Source organism: Hibiscus syriacus, unplaced genomic scaffold, assembly GCF_006381635.1.
Source record: "Hibiscus syriacus cultivar Baekdansim isolate YM2019G1 unplaced genomic scaffold, ASM638163v2 tig00111847_pilon, whole genome shotgun sequence".
NCBI classification, from domain to species: Eukaryota; Viridiplantae; Streptophyta; class Magnoliopsida; order Malvales; family Malvaceae; genus Hibiscus; species Hibiscus syriacus.
The window spans coordinates 1093214-1104106 of NW_024063200.1; the positions used below are offsets into that span (position 1 = coordinate 1093214).

Consider the following 10893-nt stretch of genomic DNA (forward strand, 5'->3'; position numbering starts at 1 on the left):
GGTACCAATAATTGTACCATTATCGCTGCCATTTACACTGTCATGCATGCAACTTGAGGCAGATTCACGGGACATTTACATTGTCATGCACGGGCGACTGAGGCAGAGACTAAGATGTATAGACTGCAATGCGACTTCACCTTAGATGTAAGGAGTGTAATACGACTCCTCCCCTACTATAGTAATGACCCTATCGAAAAAAATAATTCCAAATTTATGTTTTCTTAAAGATTTTTTCTTACTTCATTATCTTAAAATTTTCACAGTACATATTAAGGAGGTTCAAAATCAGGTATCCGAAATATCATATTTCTAAAATTTTCGAGTATCAGAATATCGGTTCGTGTCCTAGATCGTTATATCTATGTACCCGTATTTTCGCGTTATGGGTACCTAATTCATATTTTTAATATTTTATTTTAAAATTAAAATTTAAAATTTAGAGTTCTATAATATAAAATCTACATAAAATTTAAATATCATGATTGAAAGATAAATTTTAATTAAAACTAAAATAAAAAAATATAATTAAATTTTAAATATTTTTAAGTTAAAATTAAATATTTTAAAAATAATTTAGAAAGTTAATGTGAAATAATGTAAGAAATTAAGATTTTAGAATGTTATTTTGGTAAAATTTAAAAAATTAGGAAGTTAGAGGAAAATAATTTGAGAATTATGAATAAAAAATTTAATATAAATAAAAATAAAAATATATAAGAAATTGGGTATCGGGTCGACGGATATTCAGTTAAGTAACATTTTGTGACTCGAGCCCGACCTGAAAACTCGAGAAAAATAACGATTGAGTACCAGATGCGAAAAATCAAATATTTTTATTATAAATACTCGATACTTTTTAATCGAGTCAACGGATCGACAAATCAAATCAATCAAATTGGAATTTTTAAACACTACATATAGGTGTATCAATTAATAAAAGATTTTAATATTTTAACATTACTTTAAATTTTCTATTTTATATTACATTTAGGAATAAAATATAATAAAAATAAATTAAATAATTTAATTAATATTTGAAAAACTATATTTCCTATAATGTAGTCTTAAAATAATAGTACTTTTTTCAAACAATATTAATTAAATAATTGGATAAGACAAGAAAGAGGCGCCAAGTGGCCTAAACGCGGAGGTTGAAAACCCAAGACCAGAGAGATATTAACTGTACACAAACTCCACTTTCCTTCGAAATTTGCTTATACCGCCATCACTTCTTCTTTCCTCCCCTTTAACCAACCACCGTGAGCTGTGGTTTCGCTTTCCCACAATACTGAAGCACAAATCATTACCTACTCTTTGAAATAACCGGAGAATGGAGCCGACGACTACCACCACAACAAGCCTTGGACCGGGTAGTGAGGATCGGGTCATGGCAACGGCTCAGCAGATCGTTAGTAGTCTCAACACTCCTAAAGAGGTCCGTGAAGACATGCTCTCGATTTTCTCGAGCTTCGATAATCACTTTTCGAACATCTCCGATTTGATTAGCAACTCCGACCGTACTGACGTTCGTTTTCACGCCGTCGAGAAAGTGATCCTCCGGTGGAACACCGACGCTTCCTGTTATTCTCTTCGTTGGGAGGACTCTCCTGATGAAACTGAGGAGTTCCTTTCTGCGATTGACGAGATCCTTAAATCGGTTGTCAACATGTTGGTTCGGTCCAATAACGAAATGATGTACCGGGCGGAGACATCCCTTCAGATGGCCATGTCGAGGCTAGAAGATGAGTTTCGGCTTATTCTGAGTAGGAACTCAGTGCCACTTGACGCGGAGAGGCTTTACGGTTTGATCCGAAAGGTTTCCCTTTCTTTTGCAGTGTGTTGAGCCAATATGAGAGTTGTGCTACGTGTAAAGTCTGTTGCATAAGCTGACAGGGTTGTTATAACGTAATATGACCAGCTGTTATAATTCTAGAATGAGTCTAACCCTATAAGAGGAGTCTTTGTGTAAACCAGAAGAAATAAATGAGAAATATGTTTTTTTATTCATTTCTTTATTTGTTTTACAACATGGTATCAGTCGCTTCTGACCTGAGTGCTTATTTACTAGTTTTTTGACGCTCTGTGGGAGTTCTTTTTCCGTCTTCATGGTTGGAAGTGACGGAGCTTCTCCCGACTCTGGGGTTACTGGATCTGCGGCTTTGTTTCCTCCCAGAAAGGTCTTTACCAAAAAAAAATCAGTGTGGTGCTTGATAAATATAATTTCCTCCTTTGGAAGCAACAAGTATTGCTTGTTGTTCGTAGTCATCGGCTTGAGAAGTTGTTGACTGGTGCTGTTCAACCACCACCTACCATGGTGGAAGGAGATGATGGGTTCCTGGTGGAAAATAAAGATTATGAGGATTTCATGGCTCAAAAATAGTCCCTTATCCTCTTGGTTACTTTCTACTATAAGTTCATATTTACTTCATCAGCTGGTGGGAACGAAGATTGCCTCAAAAATCTGGAAAATAGTAACAACATTCTTTGCGAGCAAATCGATCACCATTTCTCATGAATCTACACTACAAGCTGAAGACAGTTAAGAAGGGTGACCTTGGCGTGTGCGCTTATATTTCTCACGTGAAAGAGATTAACGATGCACTGGTTGTGTGTGGCTGCCCCATCTTTGAGTTTGAACGCATTGTCACCATCCTCAATGGTTTATTACCAGAGTATCGTTCTTTTGTTGCTTTAATTACGACGAGTCATGAACCTTTCACTTTGGAAGGCATTGCTTTCGTACTCGTTGATGCAGAAACACAACAAAAGAACTTTGATCGATTTGATAATCTTTATATCAGTGCTAATGTTGCTCAGGTTTCCACTGGTTCCTCTACTGCTGACAAAACTTCTTCTGGTTTGAATATACGTTCGGGTAGGTTAGGAAGACCTCCGAGTGCTTCTAGTGGTCGAGGCCGAGGTCGTAGAAAACTTCAGTGTCAATTGTGTGGGAAAACTAGCCATCTGGTTAATCGATGCTGGTACGCTTTGATGAGTCTTTCCATTGTGTATTTTCTTCTGGCTACAAGGGATCGTCTAATAATACAGCTGCGAACTTAAGTCATCAGAACACTAGCTCATCAAGTTCTGGGTGTTGTGGATCTAGTCATGGCCATGGAAGTTCATCTTCACCTGACAACATGACTACTTAGTGTGTTGACTAGAGTGCTACGTACCACATTACAGCTAATGTTGGGGAACTCACTGATAGTATTGCTTACTCTGAGCCTGGTAAGTTACTAATGGGTAATGGTAACTCCTTTCCTATCAATAAAATTGGTCATACTTCTTTGCATTTGTTTCTCATTCTTTACGATTGTCAAACTTGCTTCATGTTCCTAGCATTAAATTTTTTTTATCTCTATATCTAATCTTGCTCGTGATAATCGAGTTTTTCTGGAATTTTATGCCCATAGCTGCTTAGTGTATGATTATGATACGGGAGCTGTGGTCCTACGTGGGGTAGAATATGATGGTTTAACTCTCTACCTATAGTGAATGTGGCTAGTGGATCTATGGTTACTTATGATGTTTGGCATGATTGTCTGGATCATTCTTCTCATGATGTTTTACGTATGATAAGATTCACTTGTAATAATCCTTCTTTGAGAAATATTAATAAAGTCAATTCTTCATTATGTACTGCTTGCCAAATGAGCAAAGGTCATGCTTTGCCCTTTCCTCGATCCAACACTGTTTACACTAAACCATTTCAAGTTGTGTTTACAGACCTTTGGGGTCCTACACATATCCCCTCTAATGGATTTAAATATTATTTATACTTTATGGATGTTTTTTCTATACATACGTGGTTATACCTTCTAAAGGAAAAGAGTGAAGCTACCAAGGTCTTTCATCTGTTTAAAACAGTTGGTTCGTACTCAATTTAACTCTGACATCTTGGTTGTTCAAAGTAATTGGGGTGGAGAGTATCGTCCATTGACTAATGTTCTCTTATAGGTTGGAATTCATCATCGAGTAACTTATCCTCACACGTCTCAACAAAACGGTGTTGTGGAAAGAAAACACCGCCTTATTGTGGAAATGGCCTTCACTCTTCTTGCTCGAGCCTCATTGCTTTTCATATTTTGGTCTTATGTAATTGTTACAGCTGTCCACCTTATTAATCGCCTGCCCACATCAGTACTAAATGTTTGTTCTCCTTTCGAGAAGTTGTTTAATCAGACACCAACTTATGATAATCTCCGGGTGTTTGGGTGCCTTTGTTTTCCTCATACTCGACCATTTCAATCTCACAAGCTCTCCTTTCGCTCTCTAGCTTGTGTTTTTCTTGGCTATAACCTACAACATCGAGGCTATGCTTGTTTAGCATCGAAAGAAAGGGCTCTCATCATGTTGTTTTTTATGAAGGTGTCTTTCCTTATGTTGATAAAAAGGTGCTACCTTCATTAAAAGATCCTATGCCAACCCCGAGTTCTACATTGAGGATGGTTCCTGGAGCTAGTAATCTCCTTGGCAATTGTTCTCGTTCTCAAAAGGAAACTCCACCTCATGTTTGTGCACATCCAATCAACAACTCTACTTCATTTCCAACTGCTCTTGTTACTGGTGCTGATCAACATTCTCCTGTCTTGACAAGAGATAATAATGAAGTCCAATCAGTATTATTGGACTTACCGAATCAAGAAGTAGAGCATCATGCAAGAGACAACATATATGCTGTTGAACTTCAACCATGTAGTGATGTCGTGAATTTCATCCCATTATAACAAGAAGCAAGCTGGGTATTTTCAAACCCAAGATTTTTTCGGCTGATGCTATCTCCTTTGAAGAAGAGGTAGAGCCAACATCGATTTCTCAAGCTTTTTCTGATCCACCATGGAAACAAGTTGTTCTTGATGAGTACAATGCTCTATTGAAAAATTCTACATGGCATCTTGTATCTCTTCCACCCGATCATGTGGCCATTGGGTGCAAATGGTTATTCAAAATCAAACGCAATGCTTATGGTACTATTGAGCGGCGCAAAGCACTATTGAGCGGCGCAAAGCACGATTGTATCTTTCCACCCGTCCTGTTGTAAGGTTGTCTACGTAAATGTTGTGTTATCCATAGTTGTTTCAAATAAGTGGGTGTTATGTCAAGTTGACGTTAACAATGCCTTCCTCAACGGAGAATTGAGTGAGGAAGTGTTTATGCTCCAACCTCTTGATTTTGAACAACAATCACTTGATGACAAATCATTAGTGTGCAGGTTAACAAAAGCCTTGTATGACTTAAAGCAAGCCCCGAGGATGTGGTATGCAAGATAAAAATAGTATCTTGTGTAGCAAGGGTTTAAGGAATCTGCTGCTGATGTCTCTTTGTTCATCTGAAGTTCTGGAGGCACTTGTGTATTCCTACTCATCTATGTTGATGATATTATCATCATCGGTGGCTCCAAGAGTGTGGTTGAAGAAGTTATTCTCTGTCTTGGTGTTCAGTTTTCTCTGAAAGATCTTGGGGACTTATGATTTTTCTTAGGCATTGAAGTTACTAGAACTCGTGATCATCAAATGCTTCGCCAACAAAAATTCATTAAACAGTTGTTAGCAAAAACCAAAATGGATGATGCAAAACCAGCTCCAACACCGATGCTAATTTTTCCTAAGCTCACAGGCAAGTCTGGTAAAATGCTTGATAACCCTCAGTTTTTCAGAAGTATCATTGGAGCCTTACTCTATCTCACACACACTCGTCCGGATAATATTTAGCATTCATAGAGTTGCTCAATACATGCATACACCATGTGAAGGACATTGGATAGCAGTAAAGAGGATTTTACGGTATTTACGTGTCACGCTTCATCATGGACTTGTTTTCCAGGCAGGATCTCCTTCAAAGGTAATCGCCTTAGCTCACGTTGACTGGGCGAGCAATGCTGATGGCCGCCGATCAATGTCTGCTTCCTGCGTATTTCTTAGCAGCAGCCTAATCTCATAGAGTTCTAAGAAGCAACGAACAATTGCTAGATCAACCACCGAGGCTGAATTTCGTAGTATCGCAGATGTGGTCTCTGAAGTTGTATGGGTTAAGACATTACTTGCTGACATGGGGAAAAAACGAGTGCAATTCCTATAGTATGGTGCGACAACACAAGCGCAGTAGCAATGAGTGCTAACCCTGTATTTCATGCAAAATGAAGCATGTCGAGCTCGACATGTGCTTTTTTCGTGAGAAGGTAGCGGGAAAAGACCTGAACGTTAATTACGCACCTGCTAATCATCAAGTTGTTGATGGTTTAACCAAACTGTTGACTAAATCCTCTTTTTCAGAGTTTCGGCAAAGAGTTCGTGTCATGGATAATGAAGGATCAGAGTAGTAGGGAGAATGTTGAGCCAATATGAGAGTTGTGCTACGTGGAGAGTTGGTTAGAGTTGTGCTACGTGTGAAGTCTGTTGCATGAGCTGGCATGGTTGTTATAACGTAATATGACAACTTGTTACAATTCTAGAAGGAGTCTAAGCCTATAAGAGGAGTCTTTGTGTAAACCAGAAGAAATAAATGAGAAATACGTTTTTTTATTCATTTCTTTATTTGTTTACAACACGTGAATGAATTGGAAATTGATGAAGAATTCGAGAGCTTTGCACAGGTCGGTAGTGAGATAGAGTGCTTTCACTAGCGAGGAGCAAGCTTGGGAGATGATTTATGCGTGGATTTGATAAACTGTGATGCTGTCATTGAGTTGAAAGAGATTGCGGACTGGATGATCCGGTCTGGGTATGAGAAAGAGTGTGTTCAAGCTTATTGTAATGTTAGGCATGATGCTTTGAATGAGTGTTTGCTAATTCTTGGAGTTGAGAAATTGAGTATCGAGGAAGTTCAAAAGATTGAGTGGAAATCATTGGATGAAAAGATGAAGAAATGGATTCAAGCTGTTAAGCTTACTGTATGGGTTCTTTTGTATGGAGAATAGAGGCTCTGTGATCTGATATTCAATGGCTCCGATTCGATCAAAGAGACGTGTTATAATGAGACAGCAAAAGGGTGTATAATGCAGTTGTTGAATTTCGGAGAAGCTGTTTCTATTGGGAAAAGATCATTTGAGAAGCTGTTTAGGATTCTGGATATGTATGATGTGTTGGCCGATGCATTGCTGGATTTCAGGATGACGGTTATGGACGAATTTGTGTGTAGTGAGGTGAAGGGAGTGCTGGCAGAATTAGGGGATGCGGTGAAAGGGACTTTCATGGAGTTCGAGAATGCCCTGAAGAATGACGCTTCAAAGATACCCATGCACAATGGAGATTCATCCTCTTACACGTTATGTGATGAATTATGTGACATTGCTACTGGATTGGAGGGTGAAGATATTGAATTGGAGACCAAAACTCCGTTCGCAAAATTGTTGTTGTCGTTGACATCGTATTTGGAAACCAATCTCGGGGAGAAATCAAAGCTGTATGAAGATGGTGCTTTACATTTCGTATTTTTGATGAACAATATTCTGTATATAGTACAAAAGGTGAAGGATTCGGAGCTAAGAAAGCTTTTAGAAGACAATTGGGTTCGTAAACGAAGTGGCCAGATACGTCAGTATGCCACGAGTTATCTAAGGGCTTGTTGGATCAAAGCTCTACATTGTCTTCAAGATGAAGGAATTGGTAGCAGCTCTAATAATGCCTCGAAGGTGACCTTGAAAGAAAGATTTAAGAACTTCAATGCATGCTTCGAAGAAACATACAAGACTCAAACTGGTTGGAAAGTCCCAGATCCTCAACTTCGTGGAGAGCTTCGATTATCTATATCAGAGAAAGTAATTCCAGCTTACCGATTCTTCTTCGGGAGGTTCGGGACTGCTAGATAGTGGAAGACATGCTGGAAAATACATTTAGTATACACCAGACGATTTAGAAAACTATTTATCAGATTTGTTTGAAGGATCTCCACTGGTTCTTCACCATGTGAGAAGAAAGGGTTCATAGTATCAGAATCTCGTTACAGGTATGGCCCTCATGCTCATCAACATCTGGCTGAAGCAAGAATTTTCACATATATAAACCTGGTAACGTGTTTATTATTTAGTCTGTTTGTTGTTATAAATTCAGGTTTTGTGTAAGAAGCGATTACCCTTCATATATTGTATAAATGCATATTTATGGTCTATAGTTGCTCTGTGTGGGGATTTCTCTTGGTTCATTTTCGGAAATTACCATTAACCTTGTGGCAGTATATACTACTATATATATCTATTATTCTCTTGCAAATAAAATTCCAGAGTGCCTGAATGTCTGAGAGCATAACGAAAGCTTCTGACTCTGTAATATCTAACTAATACTGATGCCTATTATTTGTAGGATTGAAACCAATAGCTATATTTTGGTTTTGAACAGACCTGTCAATGTTGACCCGAGTCTGAAGCCAGTCGAACTCGATTTGACCATAAGCATTCACAATCCAAACCTGCCCAGTTTGAAGCCTAATACAAAATGATTCGAATCTGGAGTAACCCGAACTCGACTGACAAACGCAAATGCAAAAACCCTAAAAGAATTGACCCCAAAACTAGGACGGGTAAATCTGATGAAGTTGCAGTTTAATTAACTTCAATGGAGACGTCCTGACCAAAACCGAAAATCAGGACAAATCATAACACGGTTCGAGTACGAATTTAGCTCAATTCGCTTATGCATGCATCCTTAATTATCTAAATGTATCTCTCATATTTTATTATTGCAACTTCCATTTGCACAGTTTGGATCCAAATAATACTTAATATCTGTGCCCCTCTTTAGCATTTTTTATATTTTGGCACACAAAATTGAATGGATTAGAAACTAGGTTGAACAAATATACAGTTCATGGCAGCAAGAACAATCTACGAAGCGCCGGCAACAAGAGGGACATGAAAGTTGAAGCCGGACCACCCTGCTTCCGGGCAACAGGAAATCGTAAGTACAACCCACATGGCTTCATAAATTATGGTGCAAATAAACATGCACCGTCTTTTCTTTTACAGCAGGAACTCGCTGGCTGTTGTTTGGTCTCAAGATTGCATTAATGGAACTTTCTTTAGACCAGTTCATTTGTCATATTTCCTATTCACGAATAAACTGCAGGTCCATTTGATCCCTGATTGATTAGTCATTCATTCATCACGTCCTCTGGTGGTCCATTTGGTGGTTAATGTAGCATTTTAGCAGGCCAGAGATAAAATTAGGTTCATGGTTTGTTGGCCAGCTAAGAGCATGCTCTTGATGGCTAACGAAATGAGAAAATGAATGGCGTAGATCGATCGAGATTGGGATCTAAAAACCAGATCTGACCAGGAAGTTCAACCGATTGGTCTGGTTGATCCAGCATTTAGAATCGGCTGGAATCGGTTGAATGATTGAATAGAATAATTTAAAGTGTTTAATTCGAATTCTATATTCAAGTTCTTAGAAAACTCGAATCATTCAATTCGAAGTTAAAAAATTTAATCTGCTTTTTTTGGTTGAAGTTGATTCCAAAGCTTCTTAGAGGCAACACACCATCAAAGAAATCACCAAAGTATCCAGGTGATTCGTATACTAACCTCGAAATGATATCTCGAAGCATGACCACTCCTGAATTCCCATTGTCATCCCCGAGTCAAGCGTCTGAATCAGTTGTTTGACCGTTTGGTCTGTTTTGCAGGTGATCATGCCATGCCACTCAACACTGGTGATCTCATTTCGTGTTCCTCCAAGTGCTTTTTAACTGCTATTAGTGAATTGTTGCAGCATAATTTCATCACTGGCCTGTAATGTAATCAAGGTAGATCTCCGGTGCAGTGAAAAAGGAACTATATATCTCTAAGGCTTATGTTACCGATAACATTTTTCCTTCACCGTCAACAACTGGTAAGGTGCCGAATTTTCTTTCTACTCATTAACTTAAGGTCATTACAAATTTAATAACTGAATTTTACTACCTCTCCTATTTCACTCAGTATACTTTAAGAGTTTTCAATCTAATCACTCAACTTTGAACATTGAACTTAAATATTTTTTAAAGGTTACTGATTTTGCTGCCAAGTGCCTACACGAACGTAAATTCATGATCAATGTTCGGTCCAAGCAACAGAAGCAGAGAAAGAAAAGATTTAATTGAAGCATACGTAGGGAGTTTTTAGCAGTAAAGATTTGTGTGCTGGCATGGAGGGCCCATTGTTAGACTTAAGCTTTATATCAGTGTGAATTTGTTCCTTGAAAGCCGCTCCATAAATCCTCTAAGGAAACTTACTCTTTTTCAAATCATCTTCAATATCAGTCAATGGTTTCTTGAGACAGACCGAATAAGATAAAAACAAGAAGCTGAGATTGATTCTTTAACAAAACTTTCAGTGTGGTGCTGCAAAAAATAAAAATAAAATATATGGTACTTCAAAAGAAGGAATTTACTTTTTTTTTTTTATCAAATATAAATTAGAAGAAAATACATCAGAATCAATGTACAATTCTTCTGCAGGCTCGAGTCATGAATTGTCGGAAAAAATATTTACAAAATCATTTCAAATTTAAATTTATCTATATCGTTATAATATCGAAGCAATTATTGGGAAACAAATAAACACGATCGAAAAAGAAAAATAAATAACACCAAGATTTACGTCGAAAATCTAAAAGGAAAAAACCACAAGTACAGGATAAAAGAAAAAAAATACAAGAGGAGATTTTGGTGATAAAAAAACTTGATATTTAACCCTTTACCCTTACTATCTATTTATAGAGCTAGTTAATTGATTACAAAGGAAAACTAAATAGAGTAAAAATCTATTTTAATAAAGTTATCTACTTTTAATCAAACTAGGATTTTTATTTTATCAAATTTAAATATTAATTAATTTGTGCCACTTTAAATTCAAGTCAAACTTTAACAAATCTCTACAATGACACAAATTTTGAAAGTGCGAAGGTTTCAATA

The 10893-nt window shown here is 37.5% G+C and overlaps 1 long non-coding RNA gene and 1 pseudogene across 1 annotated transcript; both read left to right on the forward strand.

Moving 5' to 3' along the window:
- The first annotated feature begins 1248 nt into the window (after positions 1-1248).
- Positions 1249-8118, forward strand: LOC120172247 (annotated as a pseudogene).
- Positions 8119-9345: 1227 nt separating this feature from the next.
- Positions 9346-10258, forward strand: LOC120172248. Its single transcript, XR_005520947.1, has 3 exons — positions 9346-9506; positions 9625-9830; positions 9985-10258. It is a non-coding gene; the product is annotated as an uncharacterized LOC120172248 (long non-coding RNA).
- The last annotated feature ends 635 nt before the right edge of the window (positions 10259-10893 follow it).